Here is a 17562-nt window from a genome sequence, read left to right as displayed (position 1 = left end):
TAACCTGCTAACGTCTAGCCTGATATCACTGCTGTATGCTGCTAACCTGCTAACGTCTAGCCTGATATCACTGCTGTATCCTGCTAACCTGCTAACGTCTAGCCTGATATCACTGCTGTATCCTGCTAACCTGCTAACGTCTAGCCTGATATCACTGCTGTATGCTGCTAACCTGCTAACGTCTAGCCTGATATCACTGCTGTATCCTGCTAACCTGCTAACGTCTAGCCTGATATCACTGCTGTATGCTGCTAACCTCTACCTCTAGCCTGATATCACTGCTGTATGCTGCTAACCTGCTAACATCTAGTCTGATATCCCTGCTGTATCCTGCTAACCTGCTAACGTCTAGTCTGATATCACTGCTGTATGCTGCTAACCTCTACCTCTAGTCTGATATCACTGCTGTATGCTGCTAACCTGCTAACGTCTAGCCTGATATCACTGCTGTATCCTGCTAACCTGCTAACATCTAGTCTGATATCACTGCTGTATGCTGCTAACCTGCTAACCTCTAGCCTGATATCACTGCTGTATGCTGCTAACATCTAGCCTGATATCACTGCTGTATCCTGCTAACCTGCTAACCTCTAGCCTGATATCACTGCTGTATCCTGCTAACGTCTAGCCTGATATCACTGCTGTATGCTGCTAACCTGCTAACGTCTAGCCTGATATCACTGCTGTATGCTGCTAACCTGCTAACATCTAGCCTGATAACACTGCTGTATGCTGCTAACCTCTATCTCTAGCCTGATATCACTGCTGTATGCTGCTAACCTCTACCTCTAGCCTGATATCACTGCTGTATGCTGCTAACCTCTAGCCTGATATCACTGCTGTATGCTGCTAACCTCTAGCCTGATATCACTGCTGTATGCTGCTAACCTCTACCTCTAGTCTGATATCACTGCTGTATGCTGCTAACCTCTACCTCTAGCCTGATATCACTGCTGTATGCTGCTAAACTCTACCTCTAGCCTGATATCACTGCTGTATGCTGCTAACCGCTACCTCTAGCCTGATATCACTGCTGTATGCTGCTAAATACCTCTAGCCTGACATCACTGCTGTATCCTGCTAACCTCTAGCCTGATATCACTGCTGTATGCTGCTAACCTGCTAACATCTAGCCTGATATCACTGCTGTATGCTGCTAACCTCTACCTCTAGCCTGATATCACTGCTGTATGCTGCTAACCTGCTAACGTCTAGCCTGATATCACTGCTGTATGCTGCTAAAAATGCATGAAATGAAATGTATATATTCACTACTGTAAGTCGCTCTGGATAAGAGCGTCTGCTAAATGACTAAAATGTAAATGTTATCTATGCTAACTTTCTGTTAAAATGTGTTGGAATCAGATCATTTATTTATTTCAGGATATGGATACCAGGTAAATCCACATCATCATCAGACCATTTTATTGGTAAACTACACGGTAATGTTAAAGTTGTATTTTTTTGTGATCCAATACGTAATATAGTACATTGATCATAATTTGGTTTTAATCCAGAGAGGTTAGAAAAAGTATCTAGATCCTCTATGAGGCTGTGGATCCAAGTTGTGGATTTAAAAGAAAATTGTACACTGTTACACCACTTCCTGGTGCTCACTGTCTCTCTCCCTACTCTGATAGGATATAGTACATTGATCATCATTTGGTTTTAATCCAGAAAGGTTAGAAAAAGTATCTAAATCCTCTATGAGGCTGTGGATCCAAATTGTGGATTTAAAAGAAAACATGAATCATCAGAGTACAATGACACCTTAGTTTTTCAGCCCTGGATTTCTAATCCCTTGATATTATTATTGGATTTGATTTTAATAGCTAACATTTCGATGGCCATAATAGATATGCCGATAGTGGACAACCTTGTTTTACTCCTCTTGACAATTTAAAACCTTCTGAGAAGTAGCCATTATTTACTATTTTACACCTTTCATTACTATACATGATTTTAACCCATTTTATAAGATATTCTCCAAAATTGAAATGTTCCAGGTATTTATATATAAACTCCAGTCGTACTTTATCAAAAGCCTTTTCAAAGTCAGCTTTGAATAGCAGGCCTGGTTTCCCAGATTTTTCATAGTGTTTGATTGTTTCCAGTACTTGTCTTATATTGTCTCCAATGTATCGTCCATGTAAAAAAACCTGTCTGATTATAATGAATAATGTCCGACAATACCTTTTTAATTCTATGCGCTATACATTTTGCTAGAATGTTCATAAATGTGTTACGAACGTGTTCAGAAATGTGCTATGAATGTGTTAATTTGTTAATACATGTGCTATGAATGTGTTAATTTGTTAATACATGTGCTATGAATGTGTTAATACATGTGCTATGAATGTGTTAATACATGTGCTATGAATGTGTTAATACATGTGCTATGAATGTGTTAATTTGTTAATACATGTGCTATGAATGTGTTAATACATGTGCTATGAATGTGTTGCGTTGTGTTAATGAATGTGTTAGTGTTAATGAATGTGTTAGTGTTATAAATGTGTTAATAAATGTGTTAATGTGTTATGAATGTGTTGTGTTATGAATGTGTTAATGTGTTATGAATGTGTTAATGTGTTATGAATGTGTTAATGTGTTATGAATGTGTTAATGTGTTAATGTGTTATGAATGTGTTGTGTTATGAATGTGTTAATGTGTTATGCATGTGTTAATGTGTTAATGTGTTATGAATGTGTTAATGTGTTATGAATGTGTTGTGTTAATGTGTTAATGAATGTGTTAATGTGTTGTGTTAATGAATGTGTTAATTTGTTAATACATGTGCTATGAATGTGTTAATACATGTGCTATGAATGTGTTGCGTTATGAATGTGTTAATGAATGTGTTAATGTGTTATGAATGTGTTAATAAATGTGTTGTGTTATGAATGTGTTAATGTGTTATGAATGTGTTAATGTGTTGTTAATGTGTTAATAAATGTGTTAATGTGTTGTTAATGTGTTAATGTGTTATGAATGTGTTAGTGTTATGAATGTGTTAATGGTATTAATGTGTTATGAATGTGTTAATAAATGTGTTGTGTTATGAATGTGTTAATGTGTTATGAATGTGTTAATGTGTTGTTAATGTGTTAATAAATGTGTTAATGTGTTAATAATGTGCTAATGTGTTATGAATGTGTTAATGTGTTGTGAATGTGTTAATGTGTTGTGTTATGAATGTGTTGTGTTATGAATGTGTTAACGTGTTATGTATGTGTTAATGAATGTGTTAATGTGTTAATGAATGTGTTAATGTGTTAATGAATGTGTTAATGTGTTGTGTTATGAATGTGTTGTGTTATGAATGTGTTAATGTGTTAATGTGTTGTGTTAATGAATGTGTTCATGTGTTAATGAATGTGTTAATGTGTTAATGAATGTGTTAATGTGTTATGAATGTGTTAATAAACGTGATATGTGTTAATAAATCTGTTATGAATAGCCTAAGGCCTATTAGTCAAGCAGTCAGCAGCAACATTCATGTGGAAATGTACTGAGAATTAAACAGAGGAGGATTTATGTGATTGGCAGCGATCCCAGAGGAGATGGTGAATGTTGACGTGCACTGACATGATGACATCTCAACACCAGAGAGACTAGAGCAGAGCTCAATCCTGCCACGAAGAGTAGAGCTCCTACGGACCAGAGAAACAGCATAGGACTGTTTTTAAAATCAGCAGAAAATCTTCTGTTTTAACTCTTTCTGAAATATAAAACAACTCAATTCATCCAATCAGAAAACACTGAGCCGAGACTAGAGCTTCCATCATAGAAACAATATACTGTTAACATTTCCTGGTAATAATGAGATTCATCACATTTGAAATGCTTAAATACATATAAATACACAATCCATTCCCAAGTATTGAGTCCAACAACATTAGAATATAGATCAAGTTAATGATAACAACTGGCTGAACTGAAGTGACACACCTGTGTTTACACGGCTGGGCCCCGGCCCCGGCCCCGACCCTGAGTAATCTGCCGTATCCTTGTGGACAGTGGAACAACCTAGAACGCGTCCCAAATGGAACCCTATTCTCTGTATAGTGCACTACTTTTGACCAGAGCTCATAGTGCACTACTTAGGGAATAGAGTGTCATTTGGGCCTAGCCTGGAATAAGGTTCTTCGTTCCATTTCACCAATATTGCTAGACACGGTGAGAACATAATGAATTATACAGCGCAGGAACATTGATACTGTTGTTATTAGTGTTACATTCTGACAGATCTCCTTTATGTGTGTAATCTCAACATCACGCTACCTCTGTCACGGCCCAGAAGCTTCTTAAATATCTGCCATGTATCAATATAGAAATGTCTAGAACTTGGCGCCTTCCCTTTAAAAGGGAACCATTGTTTCATGAACCTTATCCGTCCAGCTGAATAATATTTGTTTATCAGCGAGAGTTCTAGTTTGACAGAAGGACAACTTAACGTGAAGTGTTGCTCCTTTGGCTAGCCTGGTCCCAGATCTGTGTCTGTTATTACCAACTCCACTGTAAAGCCAAACATGACAATTTCATCAGTGGTGGAAAAAGTACTCAATTGTAAAGATACCTTAATAGAAAATTACTGAAGTAAAAGTGAAAGTCACTCAGTAAAATACTACTTGAGTAAAAGTCTAAAAGTATTTGGTTTTAAATATACTGAAGTATCAAAAGTAAATGGAATTGCTAATATGTACTTAAGTATTATTTAAAAAAAAATGTATTTCACCTTTATTTAACTTGGCAAGTCAGTTAAGAACAAATTCTTATTTTCAATGACAGCCTAGGAACAGTGGGTTAACTGCCTTGTTCAGGGGCAGAACGACAGATTTTTACCTTGGCAGCTCGGGGATTCAATCTTGCAACCTTTCGGTTACTGGCCCAACGCTCTAACCGCTAAGCTACCTGCCGCCCCAAATGTTCTCGTCTTTTTTTGACGGACAGCAGGGGCACACGCCAACACTCAGACAATTTACAAACAAAGCATTTGTGTTTAGTGAGTCCGCCAAACCAGAGGCAGTAAGAATGACCAGGAATGTTCTCTTGATAAGTGTGTGAATTGGACCATTTTCCTGTCAAAATGTAACGAGTACTTTTGGGTGTCAGGGAAAATGTATGGAGTAAAAAGTACATTATTTATTTAGGAATGTAGTGAAATAAAAGTAAAAGTTAGCAGAAATATGAATAGTAAAGTACAGATACCCCAAAAAGCAGTAACAGACTGGCATCGAGGCTTCCTTCTAGAATAGAGGGACTGTTTCATAACATCTAGATTAGCATCACAATACTTCTGTGACAGGAAGTCTTTTCCCTTGGTGTGTTTGAACTTCGATGCCTTGAACAACAGCTTTCCTGGGACAATCTCGGAGCATTGTCACGTCCAGTCTCTTCAACACACGATGGGAGAAAATAAAGTCCTACTTTACAGCACAATCAAATGGGCAGTAAAAAGGACATGTCTGACAGCCAAACACAGCAGGAACATAATCCACTGTAATCCCTGTAGAGTAGCGGGACCAGGCAGCTTCCATTATCTGGGCTGAGAGATGTACTGTAGTGTATTATAGACCGTACCTCCTATGCCCTGCTAGGACAGCACCTGCCCACTGCACCCAGCTGCGGTTAGTCTCCAGAGAAAACAACTTCTGGTCATTAAGCCTCTTATAAACCCAGAGGCTGTATGACACTATTCAAATTGCCCCCGATTCCCTACACTCTTAGAACAAAAGATACCATCTAGAACATAAAAGGGTTATTCATCTGTCCCCATAGGAGAACTCTTTCAAGAACCCTTGTTGGTTCCAGGTAGAATTGTTTTGGGTTCCATGTAGAACCCTTTACACAGAGGGTTCTACGTGGAACCCAAAATGGTTCTACCTGGAGCCAAAAAGGGTTCTCACTGGAACAAAAAAGGATTTTCCTAATGGGATAGTAGAAGAACCCTTTTCGATCTCTGGTATCTATGAGGTAGGGGTCAGCCCTGTCTCCTGCATGCAAGTGTATCATAATGACAGCAGGTCCAGACATACCTAATACTCTACGAGTGGATCATAATGACAGCAGGTCCAGACATACCTAATACTCTACGAGTGGATCATAACGACAGCAGGTCCAGACATACCTAATACTCTACTAGTGGATCATAATGACAGCAGGTCCAGACATACCTAATACTCTACTAGTGGATCATAATGACAGCAGGTCCAGACATACCTAATACTCTACTAGCGTATCATAATGACAGCAGGTCCAGACATACCTAATACTCTACTAGCGGACCATAACGACAGCAGGTCCATACATACCTAATACTCTACTAGCGTATCATAATGACAGCAGGTCCAGACATACCTCATACTCTACTAGCGTATCATAACGACAGCAGGTCCAGACATACCTAATACTCTACTAGCGGACCATAATGACAGCAGGTCCAGACATACCTAATACTCTACAAGCGTATCATAATGACAGCAGGTCCAGACATACCTAATACTCAACTAGCGTATCATAATGACAGCAGGTCCAGACATACCTAATACTCTACTAGTGGATCATAATGACAGCAGGTCCAGACATACCTAATACTCTACTAGCGTATCATAATGACAGCAGGTCCAGACATACCTAATACTCTACTAGCGGACCATAACGACAGCAGGTCCATACATACCTAATACTCTACTAGCGTATCATAATGACAGCAGGTCCAGACATACCTAATACTCTACAAGCGTATCATAATGACAGCAGGTCCAGACATACCTAATACTCTACTAGTGGATCATAATGACAGCAGGTCCAGACAAACCTAATACTCTACTAGTGGATCATAATGACAGCAGGTCCAGACATACCTAATACTCTACTAGAGTATCATAATGACAGCAGGTCCAGACATACCTAATACTCTACTAGCGTATCATAATGACAGCAGGTCCAGACATACCTAATACTCTACTAGCGGACCATAATGACAGCAGGTCCAGACATACCTAATACTCTACTAGTGGATCATAATGACAGCAGGTCCAGACATACCTAATACTCTACTAGCGTATCATAATGACAGCAGGTCCAGACATACCTAATACTCTACTAGTGGATCATAATGACAGCAGGTCCAGACATACCTAATACTCTACTAGCGGACCATAACGACAGCAGGTCCATACATACCTAATACTCTACTAGCGTATCATAATGACAGCAGGTCCAGACATACCTAATACTCTACAAGCGTATCATAATGACAGCAGGTCCAGACATACCTAATACTCTACTAGCGTATCATAATGACAGCAGGTCCAGACATACCTAATACTCTACTAGCGGACCATAATGACAGCAGGTCCAGACATACCTAATACTCTACTAGTGGATCATAATGACAGCAGGTCCAGACATACCTAATAATCTACTAGCGTATCATAACGACAGCAGGTCCATTATGTGTCCAACTTAATCTCGTTTTTTTCTTTAGTGTCACTTCAGAGAGGATGTCTGCTGGGAAGAAATCAGTGAACTGTTAATCCAGGGCGCAGGACGCAGGGCTCTGACCCAGATGAGGAGATTAGAGGAGGAGGAATAAAATGTTGACAGAAACATTAAATAAAAGAGTGTGATGGATGGAGGGGAGGAAGACAGGAGACTAGTGAAGGTGGGGACTGACAAGAGACTAGTGAAGGTGGGGACTGACAGGAGACTAGTGAAGGTGGGGACTGACAAGAGACTAGTGAAGGTGGGGACTGACAGGAGACTAGTGAAGGTGGGGACTGACAGGAGACTAGTGAAGGTGGGGACTGACAGGAGACTAGTGAAGGTGGGGACTGACAGGAGACTAGTGAAGGTGGGGACTGACAGGAGACTAGTGAAGGTGGGGACTGACAGGAGACTAGTGAAGGTGGGGACTGACAGGAGACTAGTGAAGGTGGGGACTGACAGGAGACTAGTGAAGGTGGGGACTGACAGGAGACTAGTGAAGGTGGGACTGACAGGAGACTAGTGAATGTGGGGACTGACCGGAGACTAGTGAAGGTGGGACTGACAGGAGACTAGTGAAGGTGAGGACTGACTGGAGACTAGTGAAGGTGGGGACTGACAGGAGACTAGTGAAGGTGGGGACTGACAGGAGACTAGTGAAGGTGGGGACTGACAGGAGACTAGTGAAGGTGGGGACTGACAGGAGGCTAGTGAAGGTGGGGACTGACAGGAGGCTAGTGAAGGTGGGACTGACAGGAGACTAGTGAAGGTGGGGACTGACAGGAGACTAGTGAAGGTCGGACTGACAGGAGACTAGTGAAGGTGGGGACTGACAGGAGGCTAGTGAAGGTGGGGACTGACAGGAGGCTAGTGAAGGTGGGACTGACAGGAGACTAGTGAAGGTGGGGACTGACAGGAGACTAGTGAAGGTCGGACTGACTGTGACCTCTATCCTGAGCTGGATGCCAAATGGCACCAAATTCCCTAGTGCACTACTTTTGATCAGGGCTTGTAGGGGTCAGAAGTAGTCACTGTACTGGGAGTAGGCTGTCATTTGGGACACCTGCCTGTTCTGCTGTCAGATAACAGTCAGTCAACTCCAGACTGGTAATAACAGCATCATACCATCCAACAAGGCCTTTAAGGAAGTTGCATCATACCATCCAACAAGGCCTTTAAGGAAGTTGCATCCTACCATCCAACAAGGCCTTAAAGGAAGTTGCAACATCCAGTTCAGTCACTAAGCTAACTGCCAGCAGTATTCAGTTCAGTCACTAAGCTAACTGCCAGCGGTATTCAGTTCAGTCACTAAGCTAACTGCCAGCGGTATTCAGTTCAGTCACTAAGCTAACTGCCAGCGGTATTCAGTTCAGTCACTAAGCTAACTGCCAGCGGTATTCAGTTCAGTCACTAAGCTAACTGCCAGCGGTATTCAGTTCAGTCACTAAGCTAACTGCCAGCGGTATTCAGTTCAGTCACTAAGCTAACTGCCAGCGGTATTCAGTTCAGTCACTAAGCTAACTGCCAGCGGTATTCAGTTCAGTCACTAAGCTAACTGCCAGCGGTATTCAGTTCAGTCACTAAGCTAACTGCCAGCAGTATTCAGTTCAGTCACTAAGCTAACTGCCAGCGGTATTCAGTTCAGTCACTAAGCTAACTGCCAGCGGTATTCAGTTCAGTCACTAAGCTAACTGCCAGCGGTATTCAGTTCAGTCACTAAGCTAACTGCCAGCGGTATTCAGTTCAGTCACTAAGCTAACTGCCAGCGGTATTCAGTTCAGTCACTAAGCTAACTGCCAGCGGTATTCAGTTCAGTCACTAAGCTAACTGCCAACGGTATTCAGTTCAGTCACTAAGCTATCTGACAGCGGTATTCAGTTCAGTCACTAAGCTATCTGACAGCGGTATTCAGTTCAGTCACTAAGCTAACTGCCAGCAGTATTCAGTTCAGTCACTAATCTAACTGCCAGCAGTATTCAGTTCAGTCACTAAGCTAACTGCCAGCAGTATTCAGTTCAGTCACTAAGCTAACTGCCAGCAGTATTCAGTTCAGTCACTAAGCTAACTGCCAGCAGTATTCAGTTCAGTCACTAAGCTAACTGCCAGCAGTATTCAGTTCAGTCACTAAGCTAACTGCCAGCAGTATTCAGTTCAGTCACTAAGCTAACTGCCAGCAGTATTCAGTTCAGTCACTAAGCTATCTGACAGCAGTATTCAGTTCAGTCACTAAGCTATCTGACAGCAGTATTCAGTTCAGTCACTAAGCTAACTGCCAGCAGTATTCAGTTCAGTCACTAAGCTAACTGCCAGCAGTATTCAGTTCAGTCACTAAGCTAACTGCCAGCAGTATTCAGTTCAGTCACTAAGCTATGTGACAGCAGTATTCAGTTCAGTCACTAAGCTAACTGCCAACTACTGGGGTCAGTTTTGGTGCAGGAGAGAGCGAGAGAGCGAGAGGAGGAGAGAGAGAGAGAGAGAGAGAGCGCGAGAGAGAGAGAGCGCAAGAGAGAGAGCGCGAGAGAGAGAGAGCGCAAGAGAGAGAGCGCGAGAGAGAGAGAGCGCAAGAGAGAGAGCGAGAGAGCGAGCGAGAGAAAGGGAGAGAGAGAGCGAGCGAGAGAAAGGGAGAGAGAGAGCGAGCGAGAGAAAGGGAGAGAGAGAGCGAGCGAGAGAAAGGGAGAGAGAGAGCGAGCGAGAGAAAGGGAGAGAGAGAGCGAGCGAGAGAAAGGGAGAGAGAGAGCGAGCGAGAGAAAGGGGGAGAGCGAGCGAGCGAGAGAAAGGGGGAGCGCGAGCGAGCGAGCGAGCGAGCGAGCGAGAGAGAGAGCTACTCTAATCCTGACCAATGGCTGTTCTATCATCCATCCTGCAGAGTACAGCAGGGTGAGACTACAGTACAGTTGGCTCTGAACATCTGTCTCATTATGAAGGCAGTGTGTTGTGGCCATGCTGAGACCACACTAGACCACAGGGACGGTCTGCGTCCCAATAGGCATCCTATTCACTATATAGTGCACTACGTTTGACCAGAGTAGTGGTAGTACACTACATTGGGAATAGGGTTCCATTTGGGACAGAGAAGGGACAGGGAGCCCCATTAGCTAGCACACTACTGTAGGCAGATCAGCCCACCACACAGAGAGGACAGGAGAGAACAGGACAAGGGTCAGAGTTCACACAGGGAGGACAGGAGAGAACAGGACAAGGGTCAGAGTTCACACAGAGAGGACAGGCGAGAACAGGACAAGGGTCAGAGTTCACACAGGGAGGACAGGAGAGAACAGGACAAGGGTCAGAGTTCACACAGGGAGGACAGGAGAGAACAGGACAAGGGCCAGAGTTCACACAGGGAGGACAGGAGAGAACAGGACAAGGGTCAGAGTTCACACAGAGAGGACAGGCGAGAACAGGACAAGGGTCAGAGTTCACACAGGGAGGACAGGAGAGAACAGGACAAGGGTCAGAGTTCACACAGAGAGGACAGGCGAGAACAGGACAAGGGTCAGAGTTCACACAGGGTCAGCACACCTTCTCTCTGGACCATACAGATAAATAAACAGATGAACGTTGTCCTGGTGGACCTTGTTCACTGCCTCAAGCCACAGTCCGACTGCAGGCTACACATTTAATCTACAGTGGTTTCTCTAACTACATCATACAGGTTTCCTCGTGTGCGACTGTACTCTCTCCAAAGGGATGCAGCCAGTTTGAGTTCACTACAAACAAGGGCTGTGAAATAGGGTTCATTTGATGCCACAACACTGTCTAATGTTATTGTAGGCTGTGGCTAGATGAGGTGTACTAGCAGTGCGTATTGTAGGCTGTGGCTAGATGAGGTGTACTAGCAGTGCTTATTGTAGGCTGTGGCTAGATGAGGTGTGCTAGCAGTGCTTCTGGTAGGCTGTGGCTAGATGAGGTGTGCTAGCAGTGCTTATTGTAGGCTGTGGCTAGATGAGGTGTACTAGCAGTGCTTATTGTAGGCTGTGGCTAGATGAGGTGTACTAGCAGTGCTTATTGTAGGCTGTGGCTAGATGAGGTGTACTAGCAGTGCTTATTGTAGGCTGTGGCTAGATGAGGTGTGCTAGCAGTGCTTATTGTAGGCTGTGGCTAGATGAGGTGTGCTAGCAGTGCTTATTGTAGGCTGTCGCTAGATGAGGTGTACTAGCAGTGCTTATTGTAGGCTGTGGCTAGATGAGGTGTGCCAGCAGTGCTTATTGTAGGCTGTGGCTAGATGAGGTGTGCCAGCAGTGCTTATTGTAGGCTGTGGCTAGATGAGGTGTACTAGCAGTGCTTATTGTAGGCTGTGGCTAGATGAGGTGTGCTAGCAGTGCTGGTCTGCAACACAGTATAGAGTCCAGACATCTGTAATGGGAGGCCCTCGTCAAGAACAGAGTTATTTTGATGGGAAATGCCTGTATGAGTCCAACCCTGTATGAGCCACAGTACACAATACTACGGCATTAGACGGTAATACCACACTACTACGGCATTAGACGGTAATAACACTACTACGGCATTAGACGGTAATAACACTACTACGGCATTAGACGGTAATTTCACACTACTACGGCATTAGACGGTAATAACACACTACTACTACGGCATTAGACGGTAATAACACACTACTACTACGGCATTAGACGGTAATACCACACTACTACGACGGCATTAGACGGTAATACCACACTACTACGACGGCATTAGACGGTAAAACCACACTACTGCGGCATTAGACGGTAATACCACACTACTGCGGCATTAGACGGTAATACCACACTACTACGGCATTAGACGGTAATAACACTACTACGGCATTAGACGGTAATAACACTACTACGGCATTAGACGGTAATAACACTACTACGGCATTAGACGGTAATTTCACACTACTACGGCATTAGACGGTAATAACACACTACTACTACGGCATTAGACGGTAATAACACACTACTACTACGGCATTAGACGGTAATACCACACTACTACGACGGCATTAGACGGTAATACCACACTACTACGACGGCATTAGACGGTAAAACCACACTACTGCGGCATTAGACGGTAATACCACACTACTGCGGCATTAGACGGTAATACCACACTACTACGGCATTAGACGGTAATAACACTACTACGGCATTAGACGGTAATACCACACTACTACGGCATTAGACGGTAATACCACACTACTACGGCATTAGACGGTAATAACACACTACTACTACGGCATTAGACGGTAATAACACACTACTACTACGGCATTAGACGGTAATAACACACTACTACTACGGCATTAGACGGTAATAACACACTACTACTACGGCATTAGACGGTAATACCACACTACTACGGCATTAGACGGTAATACCACACTACTGCGGCATTAGACGGTAATACCACACTACTACGGCATTAGACGGTAATAACACTACTACGGCATTAGACGGTAATACCACACTACTACGGCATTAGACGGTAATAACACTACTACGGCATTAGACGGTAATACCACACTACTACGGCATTAGACGGTAATAACACACTACTACTACGGCATTAGACGGTAATAACACACTACTACGGCATTAGACGGTAATAACACACTACTACTACGGCATTAGACGGTAATACCACACTACTACGGCATTAGACGGTAATAACACACTACTACTACGGCATTAGACGGTAATACCACACTACTACTACGGCATTAGACGGTAATAACACACTACTACTACGGCATTAGACGGTAATAACACACTACTGCGGCATTAGACGGTAATAACACTACTGCGGCATTAGACGGTAATACCACACTACTGCGGCATTAGACGGTAATAACACTACTACGGCATTAGACGGTAATAACACTACTACGGCATTAGACGGTAATAACACTACTACGGCATTAGACGGTAATAACACACTACTACGGCATTAGACGGTAATAACACTACTACGGCATTAGACGGTAATAACACACTACTACTACGGCATTAGACGGTAATAACACACTACTACTACGGCATTAGACGGTAATAACACACTACTACTACGGCATTAGACGGTAATACCACACTACTACGGCATTAGACGGTAATAACACTACTACGGCATTAGACGGTAATAACACTACTACGGCATTAGACGGTAATAACACTACTACGGCATTAGACGGTAATAACACTACTACGGCATTAGACGGTAATAACACACTACTACTACGGCATTAGAGGGTAATAACACACTACTACGGCATTAGACGGTAATAACACACTACTACTACGGCATTAGACGGTAATAACACACTACTACGGCATTAGACGGTAATAACACACTACTACTACGGCATTAGTCGGTAATAACACACTACTACTACGGCATTACCACACTACTACGGCATTAGACGGTAATAACACACTACTACTACGGCATTAGACGGTAATACCACACTACTACTACGGCATTAGACGGTAATAACACCACTACGGCATTAGACGGTAATAACACACTACTACTACGGCATTAGACGGTAATAACACTACTACGGCATTAGACGGTAATAACACACTACTGCGGCATTAGACGGTAATAACACACTACTACGGCATTAGACGGTAATAACACACTACTACGGCATTAGACGGTAATAACACTACTACGGCATTAGACGGTAATACCACACTACTACGGCATTAGACGGTAATAACACACTACTACGGCATTAGACGGTAATAACACACTACTACGGCATTAGACGGTAATAACACACTACTACGGCATTAGACGGTAATAACACACTACTACGGCATTAGACGGTAATAACACCACTACGGCATTAGACGGTAATAACATAACACTACTACGGCATTAGACGGTAATAACACCACTACGGCATTAGACGGTAATAACACCACTACGGCATTAGACGGTAATAACACTACTACGGCATTAGACGGTAATACCACACTACTACGGCATTAGACGGTAATACCACACTACTACGGCATTAGACGGTAATAACATAACACTACTACGGCATTAGACGGTAATAACACCACTACGGCATTAGATGGTAATAACACCACTACGGCATTAGACGGTAATAACATAACACTACTACGGCATTAGACGGTAATAACACCACTACGGCATTAGACGGTAATAACACCACTACGGCATTAGACGGTAATAACACTACTACGGCATTAGACGGTAATACCACACTACTACGGCATTAGACGGTAATACCACACTACTACGGCATTAGACGGTAATACCACACTACTACGGCATTAGACGGTAATAACATAACACTACTACGGCATTAGACGGTAATAACACCACTACGGCATTAGACGGTAATAACACCACTACGGCATTAGACGGTAATAACACTACTACGGCATTAGACGGTAATACCACACTACTACGGCATTAGACGGTAATACCACACTACTACGGCATTAGACGGTAATACCACACTACTACGGCATTAGACGGTAATACCACACTACTACGGCATTAGACGGTAATAACACACTACTACGGCATTAGACGGTAATAACACTACTACGGCATTAGACGGTAATAACACTACTACGGCATTAGACGGTAATAACACTACTACGGCATTAGACGGTAATAACACTACTACGGCATTAGACGGTAATAACACTACTACGGCATTAGACGGTAATAACACTACTACTACTACTACTACGGCATTAGACGGTAATAACACTACTACTACGGCATTAGACGGTAATAACACTACTACTACGGCATTAGACGGTAATAACACACTACTACGGCATTAGACGGTAATAACACACTACTACGGCATTAGACGGTAATACCACACTACTACGGCATTAGACGGTAATAACACACTACTACTACGGCATTAGACGGTAATAACACTACTACGGCATTAGACGGTAATAACACACTACTACTACGGCATTAGACGGTAATAACACTACTACTACGGCATTAGACGGTAATAACACACTACTACTACGGCATTAGACGGTAATAACACACTACTACTACGGCATTAGACGGTAATACCACAATACTACGGCATTAGACGGTAATACCACACTACTACGGCATTAGACGGTAATACCACACTACTACGGCATTAGACGGTAATAACACACTACTACGGCATTAGACGGTAATAACACACTACTACGGCATTAGACGGTAATAACACTACTACGGCATTAGACGGTAATAACACACTACTACGGCATTAGACGGTAATAACACACTACGGCATTAGACGGTAATAACACTACTACGGCATTAGACGGTAATAACACTACTACGGCATTAGACGGTAATACCACTACTACGGCATTAGACGGTAATACCACTACTACGGCATTAGACGGTAATACCACACTACTACGGCATTAGACGGTAATAACACACTACTACTACGGCATTAGACGGTAATAACACACTACTACTACGGCATTAGACGGTAATAACACTACTACTACGGCATTAGACGGTAATAACACTACTACTACGGCATTAGACGGTAATAACACTACTACTACGGCATTAGATGGTAATAACACACTACTACGGCATTAGACGGTAATAACACCACTACGGCATTAGACGGTAATAACACACTACTACGGCATTAGACGGTAATAACACACTACTACGGCATTAGACGGTAATAACACACTACTACGGCATTAGACGGTAATAACACTACTACTACGGCATTAGACGGTAATACCACACTACTACGGCATTAGACGGTAATACCACACTACTACTACGGCATTAGACGGTAATACCACACTACTACTACGGCATTAGACGGTAATAACACTACTACGGCATTAGACGGTAATAACACACTACTACGGCATTAGACGGTAATAACACACTACTACGGCATTAGACGGTAATAACACTACTACGGCATTAGACGGTAATAACACTACTACGGCATTAGACGGTAATAACACTACTACGGCATTAGACGGTAATAACACTACTACGGCATTAGACGGTAATACCACACTACTACGGCATTAGACGGTAATACCACACTACTACGGCATTAGACGGTAATAACACACTACTACTACGGCATTAGATGGTAATAACACTACTACGGCATTAGACGGTAATAACACTACTACGGCATTAGATGGTAATAACACACTACTACTACGGCATTAGACGGTAATAACACACTACTACTACGGCATTAGACGGTAATAACACTACTACGGCATTAGATGGTAATAACACTTTGAACTGCATAATTTTTTTAAACAAAAAGTACTTTTAAATAACATTTGATTGATTGAATAAGATGTGAACTTAATAACTGTGGAATAGATGTTAGATGTGTTTGAGCCTGTTCCGGTGAGTTGACACTGCAGACGTTGAGCAACAGTCCAAACACGTCCTGTCAAAGAGACATTTCTTGATCAATGTGTGTGTGTGTGTGTGTGTGTATAGACAGAGCTATCTGCTGCCTGCTGGTTCTCAGTGTTTAGGAAACAGGACAGAGAGCATCATGGGAAAGTTAGCAGTTAACTTTCATCTCATATCTGACACCTTTCTGCCATCACGTCGCCCTAACAGAACATCCACAAACTTAAACATATTGTAAAATGTTTTAAATACATTATTATTATTACAACAGATTTGTATCATAGAATATTAAAGTGTGTTTGCTTGGTACTTCATGACTTGTTGATTGCTTAACATTGTGTTTTAGAGCATTTTCCTTAACATCAGGGGAAAGTTACCAGATACCTATAAAAGGAACAGATACATTATATGATGTTATAACTGATACTAGGTGCCATATGAGATTTGACATGACTTTATGGCAGGTGTGTTTGTTCTGTTGAAGCATTTTCCATACACACCGATATGTTTACACTTTGTTTAAACAACCATGCTGGTCTTCTGTCATTATGCACTTTAATTGATAAACCTGTTTTAGGGAGGATACCGGTTTCAAAATCTTCACAGTCACATTCCTAAAATCCCCAAAAACACTACTTCGGCATTTAAATGAAATATAC

At 42.5% G+C, this 17562-nt stretch overlaps 1 protein-coding gene across 3 annotated transcripts in view; it reads right to left on the bottom strand.

Moving 5' to 3' along the window:
• Positions 1–17562, bottom strand: part of LOC115182686 (multiple C2 and transmembrane domain-containing protein 2) — a gene marked incomplete at its 3' end in the record, with an annotated part of 72936 nt that overhangs the window by 55043 nt on the left and 331 nt on the right.

This window comes from Salmo trutta, unplaced genomic scaffold, assembly GCF_901001165.1.
Source record: "Salmo trutta unplaced genomic scaffold, fSalTru1.1, whole genome shotgun sequence".
In the NCBI taxonomy this organism is placed as follows: domain Eukaryota; kingdom Metazoa; phylum Chordata; class Actinopteri; order Salmoniformes; family Salmonidae; genus Salmo; species Salmo trutta.
Note: the sequence above shows the minus strand (reverse complement) of the source record. Positions and strands in the feature narration are given on the sequence as shown.